The 16,943-nt window shown below is 36.1% G+C and overlaps 1 protein-coding gene and 1 pseudogene across 1 annotated transcript in view; one reads left to right on the top strand and one right to left on the bottom strand.

The window, feature by feature from the left end:
• The window catches only part of LOC145793723 (monothiol glutaredoxin-S15, mitochondrial-like), a 98,734-nt gene that overhangs the window by 41,950 nt on the left and 39,841 nt on the right, over positions 1 to 16,943 (top strand). The window lies entirely within an intron of this gene.
• Positions 3,833 to 4,714, bottom strand: LOC114271990 (disease resistance protein RUN1-like; annotated as a pseudogene).

Raw genomic sequence — 16,943 nt, 5'->3', positions numbered from 1 at the left:
GGTCCTCTAGCTTGGATAGATGACTGAAGCCATATGGTAGGCTATGAAAATTGTTTCTGCCTAAATCCAACGCTCGCAATGAGGATAAACTCCTAAGATCAACTGGAAAATCTCCTTCAGACAGATTACAATCACTGAGATGTAGCTTTGTTAAGGAACACAAACCTGAAATAGAGCATGGTAAAAATCTTATGGAGTCGTCATTTTTTCTCGGTAAAACCCAAGATGAAATGAGAGAAAACCAGGATTTAGTTGTCAATTGCTATTACATCCATTCAACGATAAGCTCCTAAGATTCTTCAGTAGTCCAATAGAGAAATGTAGTTGTTTAATGGCTGTTCCATCTGCAAAAAGCTCTATCAAGCTTTCCACATGTCCCAAGTGCTCTAGAAACCCCTCTAGTTTTGGACCACTAGTGAGATTTAGACGTTCATCAGACTTTAACTTGTAGATACTGCCTAGAAGATACCCGAGGTTCATGCAATCTTTCAAATTCAAGTGAACAAGTTTTTCCAGAAGTCTGATTGATTCGTGGAGCTCTATTAAACTTGTACAGCGTTCAAGCCATAATTCCTCAAGCATCGATAGTGCGTAGAAGATTAGGCTTTTTGTTTGGCATTTGGAATTACTTAGATTTAGAATTTCAAGATCTTGAAGTGCTGTTAAAACCAAGAAAAAAATATACAAAATTATATAAATGTTTTTCATCATGATCCCAGTAAAGAATTTATCCAAAATCCCAAACAACAATAAATTTGATAAGAATATGATACCTTGCCATCTATCTAGGGTGTTTTAAATCTGCTGAATTGCATGTATAAAATAACAAGTTTCTCTGGATGAAAATTGGATGGTAAATACTCCAATGGGCAGTAATGCCAACAGAGCCACCTTAACTCTTCAAATAGATGTTCAAAATTTCCATTGAGGTGTACATGATTTATTTAAAGCAGTCTTAGCTTATGCATCTGAGCAAATGCTTTATTACTCCATTCTATCTTCTTTAACATGGGTAGAATTAGGATCACGCCTTTAACTGCTTCTGTTCCCCAATTTTTAGAAAAAAAAATGGAAAAATTAAAAGGAAGAAAGACTATAAAATAATTGAAATTAGTGTTCTAAACTTGAAACTTACTAACTCACCAGAAAGAATTAAGATTAGACTCTTACTGTAACAACCCCGACCCATTATTAATGTATAATCCATGATTAAGAATGCTAACTAAGTAATTTAGGTGAAATTTTGCATTCATTACACGTGTTATGTGCTATATGAGTTTCTATCTGTTCTGTGTAGGAATATCTGTCTTTGATTTTGTTCCATCCTGCGGATTGAAGGCCTTATTGGCATCCAAACATGAAATTGATTTGGTTTATGTGTTATTTGTGATTTTTAGAATTTTATGATATGTTTGATCGAAATTGATTCGGAACGAATTAAATTAGCATAATTAATGTCAATTAATTAGCCACTAATGATATGACCTAATCAAGCCTATATAAGGCACAAGTAAATTCTTGATTTCATTTCTACACTCTCATTCCCTCATCCTTGAGCTCAAAAGTGTGTGTGTGTGTGTGTGTGTGTGTGTGTGTGTGTGTGTGTGAGAGAGAGAGAGAGAGAGAGACCTAGAGGGAAGTGATCAAAAAGGGAATTGCTAGAGAACTTGGAGGTTTTGGCTTGGGGCTTTAAACAATTGACCGTTTAGAGTGTAATTGATCATTTAAGGTAACAATTCAACCTTCTAGCTTTGGGATTGAGTCACTTAGCACATGAATTCAAAGAATTAAGTTGTGTAGTGCTAGAATTGAGCTTAACTAGGTGAAATGACAGTGAATCATATATGCATGCATAATTCTCACGAATTTGAAGTTAAGGTCACAAAATTTCCTCTTGCATGTCCTTATTTTGGGTTTGTTCTAAGAGTTCAACATGTTTTTGAGTTCAACACCTCATTTGATCATGTTTTGGAAACTTTAAGCCCAAACCATTTTATGCATGTTATATTCATGTTCTGTTCTTAAACATTCAAGTTTGATTTTGAGTAAATGACATGCTTTTGGGCCTTGATTTCATGAAATGATCTTTAATTCTTAATGTTTTCAAAGTTTAGACTTGTTTTCTCAAGTTTTGGTGCCCAAAGGTTGAGTTTAATGGCTTTGAATTCGAGTTTTGAGCTTGGGAGTGCAATCTAGAAATTCCGGATTCTGCCTCTCTGCTCGAGCGACAGATCCTGCGCTTGAGCGACAGATCTTGCGCTCGAGCGACCACCTTTGTCTTTGCACCTTCGCTCGAGTGACCAAAAGTTGGCTCGAGCTTAAAATGCACGCTTCCAGAAGTTTACATGTTTTGTAGTCCGCTCGAGCGACAAGAGTTGTGCTCGAGCGAGGACGTTAGTCTCACGCTTGAGCGAGCGTCGAGTGGAAAAATCTAGCAACTAGTACTTTTATAGAGTTTATAGACTGCTCGAGCAACAGAAGTTACACTCGAGCGACCACTTACATTTTTGCATGTCCGCTCGAGCGAAGGAAGTTGCGCTTGAGCGAGACCCTTGTTTTCAACAAGATTTGTTAAATGTTTTTAGGTGCATTTTAGCATCCTCATTTCATCCTAGGCATTCTTAGGCTAAGATTAATACATAGTAATGATGATATAATGAGGATAAAGATTAGAAACACACCAAGAAAGAAATGACATGAGTTAAGTACCTTCTGAGTGTGTGTTTCAATTATCTATTTGTGTAAATCACGCGTCATAAGCTATTTGCTCTGTTTGCTCTAATCTGCCTACCTCATCTGATCTGCCAATAAAGCCATCTGTGAGTAATAACTTAGTAAAGCTAGGTTCAACCTTATTTATTTTCTGTATGATGAAATAAGATCTATTTTCTAACATGTTATGCTCTGTATAATGAATGATTGTCCAATTTTTGATATGTATTCGTGGCATCCTTAGCATCATGTGATATCTGTTAGCTGTTACCCGGTATCAGAGGTTCCATTATGGAACTTAATATATCTGTTATCTGTTACCCGTACTGGAGGCTCAATTATGGAGCTCAGCATATCTGCCATCTATTACCTGGATCTAGAGATTCTTTTATGGAACTAGTTATACTTAACCACCCTCTGTTCTGTTAATGCTAATGGATGTACCACGTATGATTAAGCATGAACTCTGATTTCTGTATACGTATATGAATCTGTTTCTGATTTGACATCTATTTTCTGAATCTGATTTGGGACATCATTCAGCTAAATCCCTTTACTCTGTTATTATTCACTGGGCTTCCACTCACTTTATTATTTATGTATGTAGGTGATCAGGCGCGTGGCCAGGCTCTATGATGATCACCTGGAGTTCCATTTTGTCGGCCATCCTTTGTGCCTCCCAAGGAGGTTCTGGATTAATTCAAGTCTTGTGGTCATGTTTTGTAACTTATGTTTAAGAGTTTGTTTTCTTTTGGGTTATTTTAGAACAGTTTCCGTATATCTGTATATTGGGCTAAGTCCCACTTTTGTTTTTTCTGTATCTGTGAGTGACGTATAACTATGTTAAATATGACGTCACAACTGTTTATAAAGTTTTAAAATTTCTGTCTCATATATGTCTTCACAGCTCAATAGACTATGTATATTCGCAGCCCCTTATTTTGTGAGAATCTATTCAGAGGCCTTTGGTAATCCAATGATTACTGGCCGGTTACGACGCTAAACCTAAAGGGGCGGGTTTGGGTCGTGACACTTACCTTGTTTTTTTCAAGTACATAGCAAACATTTTCATGAAACCACAATCTACTACACTTTCCAAGCTCCTTTAGGAATTCTTCACTTATAATTTCCCTCCCCTTATCCCGAAGTAGATCATGCATCTTTGTACATTAATTCCCAATAAACATCTACTAAACAAAACATTAATTCCAATTTCTGAAAAGAAACCACAACCATTCAGTATAGTAATGACATAGTCTCTGTCCATTCCAATGAAAAAGCATGCAATATCAAGGAAGATATCCTTCATGTTGTCATAATCTAGTGCATCAAAACTTATCCTAAGTTTTTCCTGAATTTTCTCATGAGGAATTTGTTGTAATTTATCAAATGCACTTTTCCATTCTACTATGTTTCTTCCAAACAAATAAGAACCCAAAACTTCAAGAGCTAGTGGCAGCCCACTGGCATAACTTACCATTTCCAAGTCTGCATAATTTTTTAATGGATTAGTTTTGCCAAAGGCATGCCAAGTGAAAAGCTACAGAGACTCTTTGTGATTCAATTCCTTAGCCATGTATCTTTCATCAACTTTCGGTCCCTTCAACAAGTGCTCATCTCTAGTTGTTATGATGATTCTACTTCCTGGACCAAACCAATCACGATTTCCTGCCAAGGTATTTAATTTACTTAATTGATCCACATCATCAAGAACAATGAGAAGCTTTTTAGAATGGAGACTTTCTTTCATCAAATTAATTCCTCTGTCAACATTGCCAATCTTTAGATTCTTTGTCCCTAATAATTCAAAACGAAGTTGTTCTTGCAATTGAACTAGGCCATTGAGTTGTCCTGCAACTTCTTTAACATTTGCATGAAAGCAACTTCCTTTACATTGGAGGAAAATATGGTTATACACAGCTTTTGCAATGGTTGTTTTGCTTATTCCATCCAAGCCGTATGTACCAATCATGCGAACATCATTTGATCCAAAGCTCAACATCAAATTTATGTTTTCAACATGAGAATCTATTTCAACTGGGAACACAACAACGTTTAGGAATGTACGTTTTAGTTCACATAAAACCTCTTTAACAATTTTTCGGATGAACTTTGCTTCATGCCTGTCAATTTTGATCCAAATTAAAAGTAAAGCAAGTGTATACTATGGAAATACAAAACCTTACAAACCCCACTCCCAATATGCAGTTAAGAAATGTAAAATTCAAAACATCTTGAACGTACAAAGTGAACTAACTGCTGGACAATCTTCACTGTATTACGAATAAATTATGTTTGTGTACTTAACAACAAACAGAAGAAATAAAGAAAATGAGAGAGATTGTTTGATTACAAAAATCAAACCAGAATATAAAATAAACAAATAAAGAAAGATTTTTATTTTGTTACAAAAACAAAATCAAAATCTGAAATAGAAAAATAATAAAACAGAAAGTAAATTAATTACTGACCTTATGTATTTATTGAACAAAATTCTGATCAAGTCCAGTGTTTAATCCTGTGTCCTTAAGACAGATTCGCCCTCTCTACGGTACTTTCAGATTATGGATGTCTATCTCACAGGATAAAATGATCAACTATGAATAATTGCAGCATTACAAATTATTCACACAACGAACACACTTTGTGTATACACTCTTTCTCATAGGAAAATTAAATGTAGCAAAATGCAGAAAGTAATTACAAAGGGAAGAATGAATTTTCAGAAAATAACAAAAATCAATAGAAGGTCTGTCTATTTATAGAAGAAAATGTGTTGTTTGGTTTGAATTAAACAGGTGCAAACCTATTTGAACAGGTAAGGAACCTATTGGGTTTAAATTTCAAACAAACATGAATCTGTTTGGTTTAAATTCAAACAGATATTCATCTGTTTGGATGGGGGAAAAAAATCGGAGCCAATTTTGAAATTAATATTCGAAATTCATATTCCAAAAAATTAGAATTTAATTTTAGAAAAATAAAATTCAATTTTTTTTGGCCCAAAAAGATAAATATTCGGTCGGACAAGCCCAACCCAACCTCACACCATGCACCCGCGCACGCGCCCAGGCCTAGCCCAGCCCGCCGGCCCGACCGGACGGACGGCGGCAGCGGCGCGCATGTGTGTTTTATTTTTGGGTTCAATGGGTCTAGCTCACTTTGCCTATAACCTCTCTCTCTACAAAACTTGGGTGTCCATTGGGCCCTACCCCAAGTTCCAAACTCAAGCCTTATAAACTCACTTAAAGTTTACCCACCAAATCAATGTGGGACAAGCTTTAAACCAAACCTTTAGGAAATTTTACCTAAAACACCATTTCCATGGAGTTCTCTTTGGCTTCAATTTTCCATTCACCCGATAATGGTTTTGAGCAACCAAATATACCATGTGAATCACAACGCAACATAGAACGCATTACTACTTAGACTCTCCAACTTTGGTGTATGGGTCCCACCTAAAAAATAGACCAAAGTGAAGGGAAAAAAATCATATTTTCCAAAACCATTTCTTATAATCCCCCACATGAATGGAATTTGATGACAACGAAAATGCAACAATATGTAGAATTTTTTGAAAGAGTATAGATTGAAAATATCTTGCATCAGGATAGGTAGCTTTCGGACTTGAACCTTCCCTAGTGATAACCTATTGGACTTACTAGCTAACCAATGGATACAATGCCTTGAATTGTTCAGCTGTTTGTGTAAGCCAAGATAATAGATTTCACACAAAATATCTTCTAACACATCATGATTCTCACTGTTGTGTTCATTTTGGCCTTGAATGCTCCTGGTTGTTCATGAGTGCTTATAGAGAATTTAGCCTTTTCATTCTCATAGAAACAGCCCCAATTCGACACTCATATAGGTGATTCTTATTGTGAGTATCTCTTATACTCATCTTGATTTTTATGCCTAAATCAAGATATAAGTAATAATTAAAAGCAAAGCTTATTCTTAAACCCCTGCATACAACATATGTTGCAGTTATCACTCTCACCATAGGAATGGGTAGGGAATTTTAAATCCCTTGGTGATTTCTGGTGAGCCACACATGACTTAGTTGTCTCTTTGAACTTAGTTCTTGGGATCTCGAGTCATTTAAGTAGGGTTACCATTATGATGACTTTTATGTAATAGGCTTTACTTCCATTCCCTTTGATGATTTATACACTTGCTCTTTTGTTAACGGATCCACAATATTCTCTTTAGATTTTATATAATCTATTGAGATTATTCTATTTGAGAGCCATTGCCTTACAGTATTATGTTAATGACAAATATGTCGTGACTTACCATTATACATATGATTTTGTGCCCTGCTTATTGCAGATTGACTATCACAATGAATGCAAATAGTTGGCACAGGTTTTGGCCACATTGAAATGTCTTCTAAGAAGTGACGAAGCCATTCTGCTTCTTCTCCTGCTTTGTCTAAAGCAATGAACTCAGATTCCATTGTGAATCGTGCGATGCATGTTTGTTTCATGGACTTTCAAGAAACAACAGCGCCTCCCAAAGTAAAGACATATCCACTAGTGGATTTTGAATCTTTAGTATCCGATATCCAATTGGCATCATAATAACCTTCTAGTACTGCAAGATATCGATAAAGTTCAAACCATGATCACGGGTAAATCTTAGATATCTAAGAACCCCGAATGATCGCTTTCCAATGGTCTTCTTTGGGGTTACTAGTGTACCTACTCAATATACTAACAACATAAGCTATATCAGGACGAGTGCAATTCATTAGGTACATTAGGCTACCAATGATTTGAGAGTATTTTAGCTGAGACACCGCATCACCTTTATTTTTTGGTAAATAAAGACTAATGTCTACAGGTGTTCTAGCTACATTCATATCATCCTTGATAAATTTACCAAGAATTTTCTCAATATAATGTGATTGAGATAATGTATATCCGTCAGATGTTTTAGTAATTTTCATTCCTAAAATTACATCTGCGACCCCCATATCTTTCATATCAAATCGTTTGTTTAGCATTTGCTTAGTTGATTTGATCATGTTTTGACTGCTTCCAATGATAAGCATGTCATCCACATAAAGACAAACTATGACATGTCCTTGGTCAGTGTTTTTAACATAGACACACTTGTCACATTCGTTTATCTTAAACCCATTAGTAAGCATAGTATGATCAAACTTTTCATGCCATTGCTTAGGAGCTTGTTTTAATCCATAAAGAGATTTTATAAGCCGCCAAACTTTCTTTTCTTGCCCTGACACTACAACCCCTTCGGGTTGCTCCATATAGATCTCTTCATTTAGATCGCCGTTTAAGAAAGTTGTCTTAACATCCATTTGATGTACTTCTAAATTGTACAACACTACTATAGCAAAGTATGCAGATGGATATTATTCTTGTCACAGGGGAATATGTGTCAAAATAGTCCAGACATTCCTTTTGTCTATAACCTTTTACCACAAGTCTTGCTTTATTGAACACTTTGCTTTCATTTTTCTCTTGAATATCCATTTATATCCAAAAGGTTTAGAACGGGGAGGAAGATCCACCAATTCCCAACTATGATTTTGCATGCCTCAGGACTGGTCATTGCTTCCTTAAAACTTTGAGGTTCATTTTCTAACAGGTATGTTAGAAAATCTGGACCAACGGATTTTAATGTTCTTGCTCTCTTACTTCGTCTTGGTTCATCATCAGTTAAATCTTGCTGGTTGAGACCATTACTAGTCTCTTGTGTTTGATTGTCATTAGTCTCTTGACTTTGTGTACAATTGTAAGTTCTTTTATGTGAACTTAATTCTTGTCTCTTTTCTTGTAAGGAAAGACATGTTCAAAAAAAACACTCTATAATAGTGTTCACATTTATATCAGGTATTTCTGATTTATAAGTCAGAAAACGATATGCACTACTATTCTGAGCATAGCCAATAAACACACAATCCACTATTTTTGGTCATATCTTAGTCTTTTTCGGAACAGGAACTTCAACTTTTTCCAAACACCCCCACACTTTTAAATATTTGTAGGAAGGTGGTTGACCTTTCCACAATTCATACGGAGTGCTGTTGGTTTTCTTATGAGGTATTCTGTTAAGAACATAATTAGTAGACAATATTGCTTCCCCCCACAAGTTCTATGGTAAGCATGAACTTAGTAATATGGCATTTATCATTTTTTTAAGGGTTCTATTCTTCCTTTTAGCAATTTCATTTTGCTATGGAGAATAGGGTACTGTAGTTTGGTGAATAATGCCATGTTATGCACAAAATTCATTTAATGGTGCATCATATTTACCACTCTTATCATTTCTAACCATTTTAATGGTTTTACCAAGTTGATTTTCAATTTCAGTTTTGTAGTGTTTAAACATTTCCAAGGCTTCATATTTACTTCTAAGTAAATATACATAACAATATCTTGTGCAATCATCGATAAATGTTATGAAATACTTTTTGCCTCCTCTAGTTTGAACAAATTTAAGATGACATACATCAGTATGAATTAATTCTAGAGGTTCGATTTTTCTTTCAACTGATTTGAATGGAGCCTTAGTTTCACTTCTACACAAATCTCACATTTGTGATTAGGATTAATTTCAAATTTTGGTATATAATCCAAACCAATTAATCTACGCAAAGCATCAAATTTTACATGTTCTAATCTACCATGCCATAAATTCAACTCAAGAATATAAACAAAAGATGTGTTATTCTTATTAATAGCAAGTTTTGGTACAACCGTCATTACATTCAACTTGAAGAGACCATCACACATGTATCCCTTACCAACATACATACCACTTTTTGTTAATACAAATTTATCAGACTAAAAAACAAGCCTAAAACTATTTTTACTTAACAAAGAACCAGAAACTAAATTCTTTCGAATGTCTAGTACATGCAGTACGTTGTTGCGGGTAAATTCCTTCCCTGATATCATTTTCAAGATCACCTTTCCTTATCTATCCACAATAGAAGTAGAAGAATTTTCCATGAAAAGTTGTTCCCCATTTGCAGCCTCATTGTAAGTAGTGAACATCTTCTTGTCCGCACAAATGTGACGAGTTGCCCCAGTGACAACCCACCATTCCTTGGGATTTCCAACCAAATTAGCCTCAAACACCATAGCGGAGAGATTGATGTTATTTACCTCGTTGTAGACGTGCCCGAACCCCACGGCTCTGCGCGCGAAATGGCGCGCGAATTCCGTTTTGTTCATTAGCTTACTACAGTTTGGACTCAAGTCATGATTCTGAATCTAATCTCGCAAAGTGTAATGCAAGACTGATAAATCACCAAAGAGTCCAAATCCGGCAAATCATTTTGGAAAACTGGTTTTAATAAAGAAGTGCCAAACATGAACTGCTTTGCCAGATATAGAGTCGCCACCTAAATGTTTTGTTTTGGGAAATTTAGGAAACCCTGACTCATGCCTAAGGCCACGTGTCCGTCATCACCAAAGTTGCCTCGGCTCAGGAACTTGGGTACGAGAGGGGAAGGTCATACAATGAGCACCCCCGCTCTCCCGATCAAAGATCGGCCTGTACTAAGCATGATATATTGTTTTTGAAAACACATGTGCTCTTATTCCGGTTAATTAGATAATCTTACTACGTGATGCGCACAGCATAAGTATAGACTGGATCGCCTAATTTGGAACAAAACATTGCATATCCGTTTGTTTGAAAATTATTTGAAGTTTGCTACTCGCAAGTAGGCTAAATCGAAGATTTCAATGAATTGTTCCAATTCAAGTAATCCAACCTTCACCCACAGGCATTTAGGCAGTTAAACACTTAAGCAGTTAGCCTCATGGCAAGCATGCTATCATGGCAACAAATAACACACATGCAGTATGCTAAAGTGCAAACACTTACAGTGTACTTCGAGCCAAAACAGAGAACTAGTTAGAAATCATGCATGATCCTAGTTCATGTTAAGATGGCTAATGTAACACATGCAAAAATGTAGCTAAGATAGGCTCGGCTATCCTAAAATGGCATGTGAAATGCAACAATTGATACATGTATTCAACTTGGTATTGAAATACAATGCGGTTAATATGATGCACCGAACCCGATGCATGCAAGACAGATGAATGAATGCACGCATGCAAGTATAAGGATGCTAATTGAAACATGCCCTAAAACTAACCACTGAAAGTAGGTAAGTAAAAGGGAGAAAGAAATGGAGCTGGAAGACATGCATCGCACGCATGCACGCTTATTACAAAAATATGCCCTCTCGACGGAGGGTCCGAATGAATATGCTAAGCTAGCTATGCTAAGCTAATCAACTAATCTAATAATCTAATTAGACTAATTATTACACAACCAAATTGAATAACAAGCTACAACTAATTATTACAAAACTTTAACTAATCAAACAAATTAATTAAGTTACAACACCGAATGCTAATTAACAAGTAAAACACTAAATCAGGCTGCCTCAGCTCTGCCTTGAACAAGGAAGGATGCATGCTCCCGATTTCCGTCCCGAAAAGCTCTCCAAATGCTCTTTAGAGGCTCTGTCTGCAGGGTGTCCTTGAGAACTAGCGGCTGGATTTCACCAAAACAATGCTGAGGAGTGCACCAGTGGCCTGCTGGCCATGAGAGGTGGCTGCCGACCTCTCTGCCGACCAAGAGTGTACACTGCCAGCCACAAATGAAGAGCTGCCGGCCAACAATGGGAGGGTGCCAGCCACTGGTGTGCAGTGACACCAAGCTGCAACAGAGCACAAAATAGAGAAAAGAGAGGGTCTCCCAAGGGTATGTACGCACTATGCCACCCCATATCACCTCAAAACATCAAGGGAGAGGCATAATCGGATCCAAGACAATCAATCACGCATCTCGATGTATGATGGCCAAAGATCCAACATGTGCAAATTCAATGTAAAATGAATGCACAAATAAACATATAAAGCCTAAAACTCTATCATGCGTCATCAAGAGCCTCGGCGACTAAGAATTGAGGCACGTTTCATTACTTGACGTATGAAACGTCCCTCATTTCTCATGCTCAGATTAATACTTAATCCAAACAACAATGCAACACAAGCGTGGCAAACATGCAATATGACTTAAGCATGAAAACATGCAACTGCACGGCATACTCAATGCAACGTGATATGATTAACTCAACAAAGCTAATGATATGCGAACAATGCTAATGCATGCATGCACAATGCAATGCTACAGGGTCAAATTAGCAATGTTAGGGACATGCATACTTAATGCAAGGCAAAATAACTTGGCATACACAATGCAAATAACTGCATGGCATGCACAATGCAATGTAGGATGGCATACTACATGCAATGAACGATATGGCATACTCAATGCAATATACATAGCATACTCAATGGACTTAAACCAAAAGGGTAGACCTCAGTCATGCCCCAAATCAGTGGCCATGACACAAAAATGAAGGCACCAAAAGCATATATAAGCATGCACATGCAATGGCCCGCACAACCCTCAAGAAAGCTCGAAGAGTGACAAATGTGCAATTGTGACCACACTAAGTGCACTGAAATGAGGTAAGAAATGATGCCAGATTATTCAAACAAAGCAAGTAAAGCATGCAAGAATCCCAAACCATGAAAGCTAACAAAGAGGATTACTCTAGAGACATGCAATACATGGCAAGCATGCCTGAACCAACCATGGACAGAGCTGAGATAGGTCAAGATAATGACTGAAACATACTAAGGTGGGGCTCAAAGACCTAGGCATGCAAGCATACAAGCTAAGCCAAAAAACTAGGCAACAATGCACAATACTCAAAGGCACTTAAAGCATGAATGAAGTGGGAACATGGCATTGCTATAAGCTCTGAAATGTCATGTTAGATGATGCCAAATCATGTACACAACACATATGAAGCATGCTATGGTGCTCAAAGCTCGAAGCAAGCATAAGCACTTATACTACGAGTATGCAAAACATGAAGCATATGGCTAATGCAACTTAAAACAGTCCTAGAACATGTCAAAATGAGTCCAAAACATGCATGGAAATAAGCCAAAACATACTAACGTGAAGGGTATAAGACATGGTGCAAATAAGGCAAATAAGGTGGATTACACTACACCTATTAAGACCAAGCATGGGATGACTTAACAAATAAAAACTAGAGTTATATCATGGCAAAATAACTCCAAATAAGCACTGAAATGATGGCTCGCAAGCTAAGGCATGGAGGCATACACAATGATTCATGTTAAGGCATAAAGGGGGAAACCCTCCAACGCATTGAATGAGTGACAAATGTGAATACATGGACATGAAACATGAACTGAAATCACATTATGGATGATGCCAAATCATTAAAATAGTCCAAGTAATGCATGCTAGAAGACTCAATACACAAAGCTAACAAGCTAGATTGAACCAAGGCTATACAAAGCAAGTCATGCATGACCAAGACAACATAAATCAGACCTTAAACATGCTAAAACATGAACAAAGTCCTCTCAGAGCTAAGCCAAAAGCATGCTAAAATGACATGTCAAAGCATGATGCATGTTAGTCTATTTCATGGAAATGCACTACGAGTGCATAAAGCATGCAAGGAGCTATTAAACCAAACCCTAATAGAGGTATGGCATGGTAAAACAACACCAGGAACATGCTGAAATGGACTCAAATCAAGCTAGAATGACATGCTACTTCATGAAGCACACAAGACTAGTTTGTGTGATTTACACTACAAGTGCATTAGGCATGCATGGAGTGACAAAAACAAGCAAAAATAGTGGCATGCCACAACAAAATAACCAAAAATACATCCTAAGACATGGCCAACATAAACTTAACAAACATGCTTACACATGAGGCATTCAAAGCAAGTAAACAAGACATAAGGAGAGGGGATGACCCTCTCCTATATAAGACTCCAAAACCACCTTTCCACCAGTAAAAATCCTCTAGATTTCAGTGGTAGAAAGGTCATGCAAAGGTTGCAACAAGAGCCTAAAGGGATGGCTCAAAACAAGGCCTAACAAGGCCTAAGAGGGGGGTAGATCACCCTAAACGAAAAAGTGACCTTAAACAAACTTCTTAAGCATGCAAAAACAGAACTTTTTCCAGTAGAAAACTAAGCTTAAAATAGCATGCAAGAAGGGCTAAAAGCTTAAGCAAGAATGGGGGTTTTAAGGGATAGAAACTCACCCTTGAAGACCTTTAAAACTACAGCTCCAGCAAGCTTTTCAAGCTCAAATCAACCCAAGAACACCAAAAACAACTTCAAGAAGCCTCAGTAACACAAGCAAGGTGTTTGAGTGTGTGTTTGTGTGTTAAACTAAGACAAAACTACACTTTTGAAGCACAAAACAAGAACAAAGAGAGATATAGATACAAAGCTATCTCTATAACTCTTAGCCCCTTTTTCTGAACCTCTGAAATGAAGGAGGAGCCTCTCCTTATATAGAAGAAAGGCAATGCAAAGCTTGTTAAACAAGCTTGAAAAGAGCTTCATCCCTCCATACACGTGTATGGAGGAGAGATGAGTGGAAACTAGCTAGCTCAAAAGATCTGACGTGAAATCTGCTGAGACAAGGTCTTATGCCGGCCATCAGTAGTGGCCGGCAGTGCACCAAAAGGAGCATGCTGAAAGGACCAACATATGGTCCAAAAATAGGGCAGAAAGGATACAGGGTTTGGAAAACTCAAACCCGGTGACATTCCGCCGCGAAAGTCGAGTGCTCGACGAACAATCGAACTTGTGGCTGGAAATACCTACAAGAACAACCAAGTCTTGAGGACGGTCAAAAATGGGGTGTCTACACTCGTCAGAGATGTAATCTAATTCTGTCACATTAGTTTGATTGGTGGTCTTCTTGCTTGTACTTCCGCGATTCTTCTTAGAGTGGCGGCAATCAGAAGCTCAATGTCCGGTCTTGCCATAGTTATAGCATTTTCCTTTGAACTTCTTATTGCCATTGTTGTCGCCTTGTTTAGGACCATCTCTAGTAAACTTCCTATTTTTGTTATATGGTTTGTGCACTTGTTCAACCACATTAGCCTTGGACTCAATGGGATTTTTACCATTCCTCTTTTCAATCTTATGGTGATCTTCCTCAATTCTTAGTCTTACAATCAATTCATCCATGGTCATCTCTTTGCGTTTATGTTTTAAATAATTTTTGAAATCTTTCCAAGCCGGTGGTAACTTTTCCACTAAAGCAGTGACTTGGAAAGACTCGCTAAGAGACATACCTTCAGAATGAATATCATGCAAAATTAACTGAAAACTTTGAACTTGAGAAAATACCGTCTAGGAGTCTACCATAACGAAATCCAGAAATTTACCGACAACAAATTTCTTTGTGCCGGAATCCTCTGTCTTGTATTTTTTCTCCAAAGAATCCCACAATTCTTTTGCTCTTTTCAGAGGGCTGTAAACATTATACAACATGTTGTCAAGGCCATTGAGGATGTAGTTTCTGCACAGAAAATCAGAATGTTTCCAAGCGTCTACAGTGGCAACAACTTCCCAATCACTTTCATCCTCTCTAAGTATTGGAGCCTCTTCACGGAGAAATCGGGCCAGATTTAGAGTTGTAAGATAGAACAGCATTTTCTGCTGCCATCTCTTAAACTCGGTGCCATTAATGTTTTTCGATTTTTCTCCATGATTTATTGGAACTTGAACATGGTTCTGGACAGGGACCGGAGTCGTTGTAACAATCGGATTTGGAGTACTACTTTCAACAGCCATGATATCTAATTACAAAAATTAGAAAAACCAAAACACGAATTAATTTTCTAGTTACTCAAACTAGAAAATAAATTACAACACAAAATAATTTTATTTTTGTAGTTACTAAAACCAGGAAAATAAATTACTACACAATAATTTTCTGTAACACTACTACAGAAAATAATATTATGAAATTATTAATGATACCAGTATATTACTGCTAGTTGTCAAAAAAAAAAAAACAGTATATTACTACTATTTGTCAAACAGTATATTACTACTATTTGTATTTTCCAATCAGAATATAACTTTGTAAAAAACACATAAAATAAATACAATGAAAGACACCAAAAAATAGATCTATCTTAAGATTGTTAGACAATCTTCACTATATTACGAATAAATTATGTTTGTGTACTTAACAACAAACAGAAGAAATAAAGAAAATGAGAGAGATTATTTGATTACAAAAATCAAACCAAAATATAAAATAAATAAATAAAAACATATTTTTATTTTGTTACAAAAACAAAATCAAAATCTGAAACAGAAAAATAATAAAACAGAAAGTAAATTAATTACTAACCTTATGTATTTATTGAAGAAAATTCTGATCAAGTCCAATGTTTAACACAGCATAAAACGCGTTACTACTTAGACCCGCCAACTTTAACGTATGGTTCCCACATAAAAAATAGACTAAATTAAAAAAAAAAATCATATTTTTCAAAACCATTTCTTACGCTAACTATAACGAAACAACTCAGTTGTATATGCATAAAGTATAGTAAGAAAGCATTATTTGCTAGCATTCCAACTGATGGACTTTGGATCTTAATATATAGACTGATTTTTGGATTTAAAAAAAAAAAAAAAACTATAGTTAAGAAAAATAATTACATAAATACCATCTCATTTTAAAATAGTACATGGAGGTTATCAAGTTTGGACTATCCTTCTGTCCATCCATCCAGTATGAGTTGTTGTTTGGACTCATGTGATTTATTACGAATTCTGTTTTAATTAAATGAGAGAGAAAAGCAAGAGAGAGGGTGAAGGAAACGTGAGAAATTAGTGAGAGGGGTAGTTTTGTATTAAAATTATGAGATTCCATCACTTTTGTAATAACGATTAATGTTTCCATGTCTAGTTTAATTTTAAATTTGTTATTGTTGAATTGTAATTAAAAGCCCTAAAATATCACAATCATGAAATTTTTTTATTTTGTTTTAATGTTAGGGAAAAATAAATAAATAAAAAACAAGTGAGAACATTTAAGAGCAAGTGATAAAATTTAAAATTTGCAATTTCAAAACTCCTTATAAATATGTGAAAATGGTAAGAGAATATATAATGAGAACTTTTTAACAAAAAAAATATTAGAGGAGCCAACTTGTAAAAATCTTATTGAAAAAAATAGAAGGAAAAGGGCTATAAAAGTTAAGGGGTATATATGTGAAAAATCTAGAAATCCCCTAGATATTGATTTGTGATTATGTATCAATTTTAAGCAGTAAATAACAAATCCAATCAA

Source organism: Camellia sinensis, chromosome 6 (genome assembly GCF_055761805.1).
Source record: "Camellia sinensis isolate YWXY chromosome 6, ASM5576180v1, whole genome shotgun sequence".
Classification (NCBI taxonomy): domain Eukaryota; kingdom Viridiplantae; phylum Streptophyta; class Magnoliopsida; order Ericales; family Theaceae; genus Camellia; species Camellia sinensis.
The sequence above is the reverse complement of the archived record's forward strand: the minus strand, read 5'-3'. Positions and strand labels throughout refer to the sequence as shown.